The sequence below is a fragment of the Dreissena polymorpha genome, chromosome 14 (assembly GCF_020536995.1).
Source record: "Dreissena polymorpha isolate Duluth1 chromosome 14, UMN_Dpol_1.0, whole genome shotgun sequence".
NCBI classification, from domain to species: Eukaryota; Metazoa; Mollusca; class Bivalvia; order Myida; family Dreissenidae; genus Dreissena; species Dreissena polymorpha.
The window spans coordinates 51,482,431-51,496,348 of record NC_068368.1 but is presented as its reverse complement, the minus strand read 5'-3'; the positions used below and the strand labels follow the sequence as shown (position 1 = coordinate 51,496,348).

General features: G+C 34.5%; 1 long non-coding RNA gene across 1 annotated transcript; it reads left to right on the top strand.

Moving 5' to 3' along the window:
- The first annotated feature begins 7,730 nt into the window (after nucleotides 1-7,730).
- Nucleotides 7,731-9,988, top strand: LOC127857550 (uncharacterized). Its single transcript, XR_008038422.1, has 3 exons — nucleotides 7,731-7,758; nucleotides 8,402-8,511; nucleotides 9,845-9,988. It is a non-coding gene; the product is annotated as an uncharacterized LOC127857550 (long non-coding RNA).
- Nucleotides 9,989-13,918: the final 3,930 nt, after the last annotated feature.

Sequence of the window (13,918 nt, the reverse complement as noted above, 5' to 3'; positions counted from 1 at the left end):
AGGTATTCAGACGTTTTATAAATTGACCTACGGTTTAGCATTCATGACGTCGAGTGCATTTATATTACTAGTTTTTTTCCAATTATTTCTTTACTCGCAAAAAAGTACTAGTGGCTTAAAACTTAACTCGCAATCAGTATTTTACACTCGCATTTTGCGAGTGTGCAAGTGTTAATTTCGAGCCCTGAATTCATCAATGAGCGTTTCTATAGTCCCACTTTCTTGGCTTTTTAAAGTCATGTTTGATTTCTTACCTTGCTTTTCGCCATTCAGGGTTATTTCTCTTTCAATTCTTTTGTTCTTCCACATTTTCCATTCACTTATTTTTCCAGTATTAATGAAACTCTTCACGACATAAGTTTTAAATGCTTTGTCCTTGCACTCCGTGCACGTGCGGTCCATGCATAACATTGAGTTTGTATCGCACGTGATATCTTGTATTAAGGTGTTCAGATCGCGGTGTTCGAACACACCTTCACATGCAAGTTTATTTAATTTTAATATGGGATTTTCATGAATTTTGCACAAACAAGTTTCGCGGTCATTCTCAGTGGCTCGTTTTATCCAAAAAGGCTTCAACCTTGCAAAAAGACTAAAACTGATGTTGAAGCTGTTTTCATAAAGACATTTCTTGTGCAAGTTTGTTAAACTATCATTCATTAATTGAATCTGCTTTTTCACTTTTCTTCTTGTGATGGTTGATTTCTTTCCAGCCTTGATTCTCGAGTTATCATCTCTTTCAAAGAAGAATGTTATGTTTTTCTGGAAAACTGTGCTTCTCTGTCTTTGTTGTGTGTTTGTGTGCACCCGTATTCTACTCTCTGAAATCCCGGTTGCTTTTTTGGCAAAATCCCCTATCCCGTATTTGCGTAATACTGCTTCCCTATACTGTGAAACCATTTATTTTCGTCGGCACAAATTTCGCCCTTTTCATAAAAATGACTATTTCGTCCGCTCTTAAATTCGTCCATTTCTGGTTTTGAAAAAAAAACACGTCCGATTCCAATTAGAGAAGGTGCTAACATTATGGGTAATAATTAGCGTAAGCAAATTATTTTGGTCATATTTCATTCAAGTTTGATGCGTTATAAAAAAAACAAAGGTACGGGTTTTTATGTATGTGTACAAAAATAGTAGATGCAGTTAAAACCAAACAACCAAACACAAATCAAAATGTTCTTTATTAATTTGTAACAAAGCGCAGAATATATTTCAGTCAGGTGTTGATCACACATCGTCATATTTTAATTGCGTTTAATAGTATTGTCTTTAATCCGGATTCGCCGCGTGTAGGCTGTATAATCTGCAACACTCCTGAAAAACACAATACACACAATGGGTAATAAAGTTGTTAACAATTAGCGCTAATCAGCACTATTATACCTAAACGAAGTCGACGCATTCGATACAGCCTTATTGCATTCGCGTTTTACAGGAAATGTTAGTTGTCAGTACACTGTATAATGAACACCCCTTTGTGTAAAAACCGGATTTAACTTGAGTGTGAATAGTCGACTGTTTCATGTTCTTTGTATCAATACCATCTGTGTATCTGTATTATAAGCATACCAGTCAACAAACAAGGTGCGCGCTTCCGCATATTGGTATTCGGACGTTCAAAAAATTGACCTACGGTTTAGCGTTCATGCCGTCGAACGCATTAAGCAATATAACTCGTTTTTTTTCACTATTTCTTTATTTGCAAAAAATACTAGTGGCTTATAACTTACCTTGCAATCTTTTTTTCTCGCATTTTGCGAGTGTGCGAGTGTTAATTTCGAGCCCTGTGTATATGCGAGGATTACGCTGGATTTAAATTCCTCATGCCTACGGTAATTCAGTCTTATTTGTTTCAAATATGGGACATGATTGTTCGTTAGGATCTTTAATTCGTCCATCGGTCGAAGGACGAAAAAGGCGAAAATTAATGTCGGACGAATAATAATGGTTTCACAGTATATCAATTTTTAGCATTCTCTTTTCGGCGGTTTCAGCTTTTGAATACCTCTTTCTTATGTTATTTATAAGTTTCGAGTACATGGTAATGGCGGTCTTTGTCTTCGCTCTATCGTTCATTATTCGTTCCACTTCATTATCAATTTGACTTTCAGTGCGCTTAATGTTCGTGTTTTTTAACCTGTAGTACCTCTTCTTGTACATATCTTTCATGCGTCTTTCTTTGTTGAGTGCTATTCTTAATTTAAACTGGTCTCTGTATGCTTTCGATCTATTTAGATTCTTTTTTCTAGGGCCTCTGTCCCTGTTCTGTATCTCTCGGCTTGGCCCAGGTCCATTGTCTGGTGGGGAATTCGAGGGTGTCATGGTTAATTTCAATTCGCCGTGATCGTTTTCGTTCAATCTCTGTAGGTTTTACTGCTAATCTTCCATGCACGTCGCTTTGATCTTTTTTCTCTTTCGGACATGTCTTGAACTAATTGTATATTGCCCCGTTCCTTCCTGTTCAAATATCGCTCTCTTTCTTTTTGCTTGCACTTTTCGTGTTTTTCTGTATCATTCTTCTGTCTTATGCGCCATAGCGCCGACCTTTCGCCGCTTGTCAATGCCATACTATCTGATTGAGAATAGGGTTTGCTACAATAAAATATGTAGAAAAAAAATCGTCATTACCGAAACGGTGCATATCTATCTTTTTTTAACAATTTTCGCACACATATACTTTTTTTACAATTAAAATAATAATATACGGGCCTTTTTTAAACTGGGTGAATTATTTACATGTACTCTTTATGATGACAATTTATTACAAACTATTTAAAAAAATAAATAATAGATCTACTAACTATTTCGTCTAAATTATTTCTATATAGTATGTTTAAAAACATATGTTTCACATCTTTACGCTTATAGTTATACGTTATTTTATTCACGAATTGACATTAAATTATTTTATTTACGTAACCCACTTTATTATAATTGCTAATATTAGAATATTTTTGCAGCCGTCATTACCGAAACGATTGCATCATTATCGAAACGATTTTAACGTTTCGGTGATGAGCGTTTCGGTAATGTTCATTTTTAGCATTGTTTTAATGTGCGTCTGACTGACAGAGATTTGTTCACTCGTTACACTGCATGATATCAAGATCGAATATCAACTCATCATAAATACAAAACATGTTTGTGCTTTTACACATCATTTTGTTGTTTATCAGCATACGGTAATGATGCGTAAAAAACATACGACAATACAATGGAAGCTTACCTATGCCTTTTAAATATTTCAGTTCATGAATTCGCGGCCTTGTCTGTTGTTGAAACGTTCGCGCCCAAACAAGCTTTTGCATACGTCATAAAACAAAGGTCACAATAAACCATACAGTAGAGTTAGCGTTTGTGTTCCGCAAGATTGCGATTAATAGCGATTGCGTTTTTAACCGTTTTAAACCGTTTTAAACCGTTTGTTTGCGATTGTTTGAGCTTAGTTCATTGCGCATACGTAGCGATGAAAACCGATTAAAAGGCGAAGCTTATGTGCACTATATTTAGATATGTCCTATTAATAGATTTACAACATGCGATTGTTTGCGCTTATTTCATTGCGCATGCGTAGCGATGAAACCCGATGAAAAAGCGGAGCTTAATTTCACATATGTCCTATTTAAAGATTTACAGCACGCCGTATACGCATGCGAAACAAGATAACCTGCGTGTTTTTATCAAATGCGCGGTAGACTGATTTTTTTTGGAAACGTATAAGTCTGCGTTGTTGTTTTTAAATAATAGTGTAAGTTATCCTACGTTCAAGGTTGGGTACTGTATCCTACTATTCCGGACATTCAGTCATTGCGAAAATTTCGTCAACAAGTAGTCCAAAAATATAGGAGTAGTCAACAAGATGCCTCATCGGACTCCAAAACAGATTCGTGACTTTCCAATAGACCATAATTCCTTTTCGAGTTGGTGACTTCCGGTTTCCGGTCTCGCGAATTATTATTTGGACAAAAGAAACAGAGAAACACTGCGTACTTGGTAAGTGGTTTCATATTTATGATAATAATCTACTAATTAATAACATTCAAATGTTTATTGTGTACTAATATCTAAATATTATTGCAATTAGTGTGCTGTTTCAATTTAAGACGAAATTATAATTTCGGAATTCAACATTATGCTTAGTGGGTGGGGTAAATTGAAAACGTTCATCTAGTTGAATACAATACAACAAAACACAGTTCTCAAATGCTCAAACATAAAACATAGCATTTGCAATTATTTTAAATATTATGTGTTGTCAAAGAAGACTATATTGTTTTTGTATACTCTTGATCAGTTTAAAATTGGTGAAAACGTACTCAGACTCAGTGAAATAATTTTCTAAGACTTGTTAAGTTGTTTTAAAATACTACAATGCTGTCTTATAGGTTATTGAACATCCTTTTTCTGAACTAGATTTTAAATGATAACTGGTCCATTTTAACAATTTCTATTTTAAGATATCCGATGGATCCTCCTCTTTCCATCAACCGCTCACCACGGATTGCAGGAGGCTACAAAGGAACAGTTTAGCAGACCCGCAGCTTTTATGCCATGAATTATTGACACAGACTTTAACCCTTATTTTAGTGACTTGCTTAACACGAACGAAAAAAAGTTAGAAATTTATATTTATGTTGAACTTGAAAATGCTATTAAATGTTCATAGATGACACAACTAATGAGTGTGTGTTTATTATTTCTCATTCATACACTGTTACATACATGATAGATCTTTAATATTATAACTAAATTGTATTTGAAACAGAAATAAATAAATGTGTTGCATTTTTAGAAAACTGGGCTTAATGCATGTGCATAAAATGTTGTCCCAGATTAGCCTGTGCAGTCCGCACAGGTAAATCAGGGACAACACTTTCCGCTTTAATGGTATTTTTAGTTTCAAGGAATTCCATCCTTACCGGAAATCAAGTTTAGGCGTAAAGTGTCATCCCTGATTAGCCTGTGCGGACTGCACAGGCTAATCTGGGATGACACTTTACGCACATGCATTAAGCCCAGTTTTCTCAGAACAAGGCTCAAATGTAAATTTTAAAACATGTGCTCTTTGTTATGACTAGACACAAAAGGGTTGTAACCAGGGAAAGAAAGAAACAATTGAAAAACATAAATATGACAAAACTTGTTTATTTTGAACATTTCTGGAATAGTTTATACAACAAATTTTGGACAAATAAGCTTTATTCATTTAGAAAATATTTTCTCGCAAAAATGTACAGTTATCACAGCGATATAACAGTTATTACAGTCAGTGTTTCTGTTGATCATCATTTAAATGCTGACAGGAGTCTCTGGTTGCCACTGTCTGAATGTGACCGGTTGTTGAAAGGCCAAGTACATAGCAGAGTAACACAATCTGCGCCTTTTTAGGAAACTTGGGGTCAATGTTGTACAGTTGACCAAGCTTTTTTCAACTGATCGACTTTAAGGCTTGCCACGCTGTTGTAATCTTTCAGAGTCTGCTGTAGAGTTTCGAGTTGCTGAACAAAAATATAACAAGCGCTAAGAGAATGGCTTACTATGGTCTGTATTCACATTCTAAAATATTGTTTCTGCAATGAATTAAAATAGGAAACTTAAAAAAGCTACAACATATCGTCTCCTCCCCGCGAAAATGAACAACCTTAATATTTACAAGAAGGAAAAAACTTCTTTTCTCTTAAATTACAGAATGAAGCTAAAATTTTGCATGATGACTTTTCCAATAACCCTACATGTGTCATAATATTTTAAGTAACGTGTGATTTTTTTCTGTAAAAATTATGAGAAAATTGTCTAACTCAAGCTTTCAAAGCTTGAGTTAGACAATTTTGTCATACTTTATCATCTGCCGCATTTACTTTGAAAATGTACGCATTTTCTGTGGAAATTTTTGCACACATTTACATGGGTATAACTTTGAAAGCCGATTGGATAGGACCTTGAAATTCTTTGCGGAACAAGCGGGTCGTTTTCACAATTGCGAACATGTAAAAACCCATTTTCGCGCCAAAACTGAGATTGGCCATGTTCTTAATGATCTAAATAATGTTGTTCTTGGGTACTTTGTACTAATGTAAGAAAAAAAGGTTTTGTAATATTTACTTATAGTATGTACATTAAAAGTATATGTGCATGCATACAGTACCATTGATAATTGTACTGTAGTGGAAACTTCATTACAAGTGCAGGATTGTTCTAGGTGCATATTGTAATCCCAATAGTGATTTTTACCAAACATTATTTTTCAAGGGTGGGTAAACAACGCAGATTTTAGGTCAGCCAATACAGAGAAACGAACATGGATCTACCAGGATTTCACAATCTTTGATGCTTATTTATTACAAATCATGAAAAAAAGGTTGACATGAATATAATAAAAAAATTGGTTAATATAAATATTTATTTAAATTAAGAAAATTGAAACATTAAAAGATGGCAAATAATACATTGATTCTGAAGTGAATATTGTTATTGCATGGTTAACTTCTCATACTTGTAAAATATTCAGTCATTTCATAATAAGTTGAAATGATATTTTAGAATATAATTATACCAAAAATATTAACAAGAATTGTGAACAGAATAGGTTAATTTTTAGGGCATTTGATTTTTGTTAGTTTTTCAGCTCATATTTTTCATTGATTAATTGTACTTAGTATCTTGATGAGTTTCTGTTTGTAAATAAAACTACCATTTATATACAATGTAGTATCAAAAAATATTGAATAGACACATGTAATAAGTTCAAGTGCATGGGTTAAAACAAAACAAAAAAACACATTAAGACAACGTATATAGTTTCATATAAGTCATTCAAAAACAAGAAGATCCACACTTTCAAGTAATACATGTTAACATAGATTGTAGATAAGAAAAAGTCAAATATATTATCTTTAATATTTGTTTTTTCAGTCTCCTATTGTGTAACAATAGTAAAAGGAGGTATCACATTAAGAGCCCAATTAACAGGAAATTGTGGTCTGACACCATGACAACAAATACCCTGCTGAAGACAGTATTACACAAGCAATTTGGAACGAGATGTCATAAAGTACCCAAGATACTGATCCTGTTACTGACAATTATTATTCAAAATCAGAATCTGCACACACATCTAGAGACAATTACTTGAGTGCAAATACACAAAATCAAATATAAATAAGGTAAAATACCCATGAGTATCACACAAACAAAAACATTTTGTAAACATGCTTTATCAACCGAAGTTGATTGTTTTCGTTGTTGCAACAGACAAATCTGTTTACATTTGACCGGAAGTCACCAACTCGTCTAGCCGCAAGGAGTTATGGTCTACTGGAATATAGCGAATTGAAACAACAATTAGAAGGTTAAAGAGTGCTGGTTGCAACTCGGTTGTGATTGCTAAACACTTAAGACTTCACCATTCTTACTTTATAACTGACCGTGGTGTACGAAAAATTCTATCAAAGTGTAACGTCGAACGTCGTCCGCGAAATCAGGTTCAAAAAGTGAAAAGAGAGCATGTCGATTTTGTGGATTTTCTATATAGACAGAACAACGAGTTGTCAGCTTCGGTTGTGCAAGAAAAGATTTACTATGTTTTTGGTGTGCATATGTCTCGATCGACAGTCAAGATGATTAGGAGGCAACTTGGATGGACCTGCAAACAATCGGCACATTGCCAAATGATTAGTGTGAAGAACGTCCAGGTCTGAAAGCAGTTTGCTATGGAAATGTTGAGAAAAACAGAGGATTTCAGTGATGTAGTATTCACTGGTAAGTTTTGAATTTTCATTGATAAGAAAAGGTGGCATTTTTCCTCTTTAGTTATGTCTTTAAAGCATGGTATAATAAATGAATATACATCAACCTCATATCGTTAAACATCAATTTGCTGAAGCATCGTTCCGACATGAAATCATTTCGGAAGCTTTAACTGTGGTGCAACAAACCTTAAGGGCTGACAAAATAATTGATATGTAATGTACCGTACACTGTTCACAATAAATATTCTAATCTAATTCTAATGCAGTTTCTGTCTGTGTAAGGCTTATAAGATTAACTCGTTATACTCACAGCAATCTAGAGAGGTAATATTTTTAAAGCAAATATTTCCACTGCCAGTTATTCCTGTCCTTTCCGATTCTGTCGCTTCCTTACTGGAACACTTAAGTTCTGCGTCTGTCTAATCAACATAAGCGCAACACGTCTATTGGTACCTTTTATCATCTAAAGTGTAAAGACATTTTTCGTAAGTTGTTGGGTGTTCTCACGTTATTAAGAATTCCGTATTTGTTAGGAAATCATCAAATTGGATCCATACGTCAGCAGGACTAAACTACTGTAAACTGGTATTGATGTTTTAACATTTTAATGACTCTGACATTAGTTATTAAAACCATTCGTTTCTTTATTTTAGATGAGACAACCATCGAAATGTCATCAAGTGGAACGTTTCAATTTTACAAAGTTGGCAGTACTATAGCAAGCTTGCCAAGAAAATGTGCAAAACCTAAACATGCATACAAGGTGAGTTCATAACTGTGTTTTTAGCCCCTCATATTTCATAATTGGACAGTGTATAATATTGGAAACTTAAGCATGCCACTGAGAAAATCTTGAAATTTATTGATTAAAGCTGCAGTGCAGAAATATTTATGAGAAATGATATTGGCATTTTGCAGTAAATTGCAATCAATTGCAAAAAACTTGTATGACCAAATGCAGACAATAAACTTTAATGCCTAACATTTTCAGATGCCTCACATGATATGATAAAATGTTTTAGTATAATACCTGATATACATGTATAACTTAAGTTTATTGGAGCTTCTTGCTGAATCATGTTAAGTTGCTTGATATAGATTTCAAGCACTGATCATTTATTGTATTTTAGTTGTTATTATCACATGCTATGCCCCATTTCCCATTTATTATAACCATTGCATTTTTTAAATTTTTATTACACATGTTTAATATGCTTTTAAAGCGTTTTTATTAGCTAGTTTTCGTTTCATCGCATTTTGTTATTTTGCTGAAATGACGTTGCAATGTCAAATGATGTCGCCAAATATTGTAAACAAACTTGGGAATTTATCATCACGTTTGTGTAGAAAAAAAATTATTTGCTCATTTAAAAGCATGTGATAAGAAAGATCTGAGACTCATCATTTCATACTATATTTTATTTAACTCGTCCAGGAAACTCGTTAGTAGGTTCGCTATATGGTTTCTTTCTACCAGAATTCTTTTACTCGTTTATCTACTAAAGTATGTAATGAAATGACAACTCCTGGGATATCCTGTATATATTTTCATCAACTTTTGCAAACAATAATTCAAGCAACCTAAAATATAAATGAAATGAACCTTCCTGTAAACTTCTAAATTATCAATTTGTGTGCCCCCGGTAGGGTGACATATAGCAGTTTAACTGTCCGTCTGTCTGTGACTTTGTCCGAAAACTTTAACATTGTTCATTACTTTTGCAATATTGAAGATAGCAACTTGATATTTGGCATTCATGTGTATCTCATGGAGCTGCACATTTTGAGTGGTGAAAGGTCAAGGTCATCCTTCATGGATAAAAAACAAAATCCAAGGGAAGTAATAAGCTATAAAGGGACATAATTTCTATACCTGCCAAATGATAAATAGAAACTTGATTTCAAAGCGGCGCAGTAGGGGGTATTGTGTTTCTGGAAAAAAATCTCTTGTCTTTATTACATTTAGTCCTATAAAACAACAACAAAAAAAACAAACATGTCATGTACTTCTTTAATAGTAAGCACACGGAAAAAATAAATGTAAATATGCTAATTAATTATAGGAGGATAAAATGTTTCCAATTAAACTGTTTCAGGTCCATATGTGGGGTGGAATTAGCTACCAGGGTCCGACAAGTTGCTGTCTCTTCACTGGTATCATGGATTCCATATCATATCAGCAGATTTTAAAAGACTGTCTATTACCCTTTACAGCTAGAAGGTACCCAAACGGCTTCCGTCTGTACCAGGTAAATAATGAGGATTCTGATTAAAAATGCAAGTTTTGGTGTAACACCACAGGTCTTTTCCCCAAAATTTGCGAAGGCACATGGCCAAATATGCCTGATTTGCTTGTAACTTAGGTACCATTTTGTATTTGTTTAATTTTAAGGTACTGTATTTAATCTTACGGTATTAAGAAAAGTAAATTAATGATAAATAAACTAGAATTCAACGGCCTTTGATCAGCTATTGAACATTTTTAATTTTGCTGTGCCTTTACTTGATTTTAAATACATGCAAATGTTAAAGCATCACAGTAGCACACTTTGGTGAGCAAATGTCATAAGCAAAAAAAAAGACACAGGGGTAACCCAGTGCTTAAAGCTCCTGGGAAAGGCCTGGGCCACTTGACCTTTTTATGCCCCCTTTCGAAGAAAAGGAGGTATATATTTTTCGCACTGTCCGTCGGTCGGTCGGTCAGTCGGTCGGTCAGTCTGTCACACTTTTCGTGTCCGCTCTCTAATTCAATAGTTTTCATCCGATCTTTACCAAACTCAGAAGTTGTATCCAGACAATATCTAGGTCAAGTTCGAATATGGGTCATGCCGGGTCAAAAACTAGGTCACGGGGTCACTTAGTGCATTTCAAGGATTTAGCATGGTGTCCGCTCTCTAATTGAAGTAGTTTTCATCTGATCTTTACTAAACTTGGTAAGAAGTTGTATCAAGACAATATATAGGTCAAGTTCGAATATGGGTCATGTCGGGTCAAAAACTAGGTCACGGAGTCACTTAGTGCATTTCAAGGATTTAGCATGGTGTCCGCTCTCTAATTGAAGAAGTTTTCATCTGATCTTTACTAAACTTGGTCAGAAGTTGTATCAAGACAATATCTAGGTCAAGTTCGAATATGGGTCATGCCGGGTCAAAAACTAGGTCATGGGGTCACTTAGTGCATTTCAAGGATTAAGCATGTTGTCCGCTCCCTAGTTTTGTGGCTTTCTGATTTATTTTGAAATTCTAAGACATTTTTATGCCCCCGAAGGAGGGCATATAGTGATCGGACTGTCCGTTCGTCTGTCTGTCCGTCACACTTTGCGTTAAGATTTCGAAAAATGCTCATAACTTCTATGTCGCTTCAGATAGCAATTTCATATTTGGCATGCATGTGTATATGGACAATGCCTTTCCATACGCACACAAATTTTGACCCCTGTGACCTTGAACTTAGGGTCCGCGTTTAGGTTCGAAATCTGCGTTTAGGATTTGAAAAAAGCTCATAACTTCTACCAAGCGTTTATTGGGGGCATAAGTCATCCTATGGTGACAGCTCTTGTTTTAAATGTTAAATTTATAATCTTCAGTGTGTTTTTAGCTAACCTGAGCACAAAGTGCTCATGGTGAGCTAATTTGATCGCCTTTGTCCGTTGTGCGTTGTCCGTCGTCAACATTTACCTTGTGAACACTCTGAGACCACATTGATTGTCCAATCTTCATGAAACTTGGTCAGAATAGTGTCCCAATGATATCTTGGATGAGTTCGAAAATGGTCCGGTTGGTTAAAAAACATGGCTGCCAGGGAGCGTGGCAGTTTTCCTTTTATGGCTATAGTAAAACCTTGACAACACTCTAGAGGCCACATTTGTTGTCCAATCATCATGAAACTTGGTCAGAACATGTGTTCCTATGATATCTTAGACGAGGTTGAAAATGGTCCCGGTTGGTTGAAAAACATAGCTGCCAGGGGGCGTGGAAGTTTTCCTCATATGGCTTTAGTAAAAGCTTGTTAACACTCTAGGAGTCACATTTATTGTCCAATCTTCATGAAACTTGGTCAGAACATTTGTCCCAGTGAAATGCTGGCTGAGTTTGAAACTGGTTCCGTTCCGTTGAAAAACATGGCTGCCAGGGGGCGGGGCAGTTTTCCTTATATGGCTATAGTAAAACCTTGTTATGCCCCTGGTACGGTGGCATTTAGCAGTTGAACTGTCCGTCCGTCCGAAAACATTAACATTGGCCATAACTTTTGCAATATTAAAGATAGCACCTTAATATTTGGCATGAATGTGTATCTCATGGAGCTGCACACTTCGAGTGGTGCTACCGGTATTGTATTCTTTTTATTCTTAATTTTTTTCGTACCCAATTTTTTTTTTCGTACCCAATTTTTTTTTCATACCCAATTTTTTTTCGTACCCACCCTGGGGCCCTGCCAACATAGGCCTTGCCCATCCAAAATTGCCTTTTAATATAACATCTATGCGGTGTGGGTATATGCGTCGGCATCTGCCGCGCCATTTCTATTTAATATTAGAATTATTAGAATATATCTTGTTTTGAAGATTTTCATTAGTTTAACAAACGTACATTATTTTTTTGCAGGACAATGTTGCTAAACACAAGAGCAGATCCACAACCGACTGGCTCAAAGACAACGGAGTTTCAACCATGTCAACACCTCCTTCAAGTCCGGACCTCAACCCAATTGAAAATGTGTGGGCTACTTTGAAGGACCACCTAAAACGGAAGGTCAAGCCAAAAACAAAGGTGGAACTAGTCAATGGAATCAAGGACTTTTGGGAAAACTTGACAGCAGTTGATTGTGCCAAATAAATTGATCACATTCATAAGGTTTTACCTCATGTTGTGTTGAATGATGGTGGACCAACAAACTTCTGACCTATTTAGTGTTTTAATTTATCATTAAAACATAAACACCTTGGCTTATTTTCAAAAAAAAAAACAACAGAAGAAGTGTTAACTTTCTTAATGTGGCTTTCAGTCTTTTAATATTATTTTTTTCATTTTTGCTTAGTTTTGAAGTAGTTAACAGCTTTAATTTCCAGTAATTACTGTTTCATTTTGCTTTTCCCTACTCTCAACCTTTTTTAAGACAAAAATGTCATTTCTGTTTTTAGATATAAACAATGCTTTTTATCTAGTTATTTTACAGCATGCAATTTTTGTTTTATAGACGGAAATTTTAATAAAAAATAATTAAAAGTGTTGCTATCAGCTATATTTTATGGTCATTTCAAAGTATATTTTTATTTTGTCACAATGAAACAAAATGTAATGTTATAATAAGTAAACAAAAGTAAATTGTGTTTTCCAGGTCCCTGTCTGATTTCTCAAACGTGAATATTAAATTTAGTCTTTCAAGGTCGTATTTCAAGATTGTGCATTGATTGACGTGTCCAGTCCATATCTTTGTCATTTATTGATGGATTTTAAATTAACATGGCACATATTGAAAGCACAATATGGAAAATGGTACACAAATGTGATTAACATAAAGACAACGTGTCAAAGTACGACACAGGTACCTATTTCAAATGTCACTACACCATCGTGGGCATGTGTCATCCTCTGGAGACTTTTATACTTCTATTTTATTCGGATTTTACATGTGTATCGCACAATGTGAACATTCTAATATTAATTTTGTTTGATACTTTATAAAAAGGTATTAGTGGTTTTATGATGTAATTAGACAGTTGAGAATATTTACATGTTACAGTTTACCGTTATTAATATGCGTACATAGTTAATGCTCTATTTCTTCTGTTTTTGTTATAGTGGTGGTCTAAAAACTGGATTAATTTTACTTTTTTTAATAAATTTTATTATCAAACTTGTTATTATTATCAATACATCTGTTTCACAAAGGAGTCTGAAAACTCAAACTGAAATTAATAAGTAGGGTTTCGAATAAGTAGCCATTAACTAAACCATTACTCTTTTTCAGATTTAATCAAAAGTTACAGTTTTATTTTAACAAGCAATCGGGATACAATTTTTTTAAATAACTGTATGTTTGTAAGAGAATAATTCACAATGGTATTTGTTGAAATATATATTGAAAGAAAAATAAAACTGTGTGTGTTATCACTATAAACATGATTGTTTGTAGTTTATATTTTTCCAAAATGAAATCGACAGCATGTG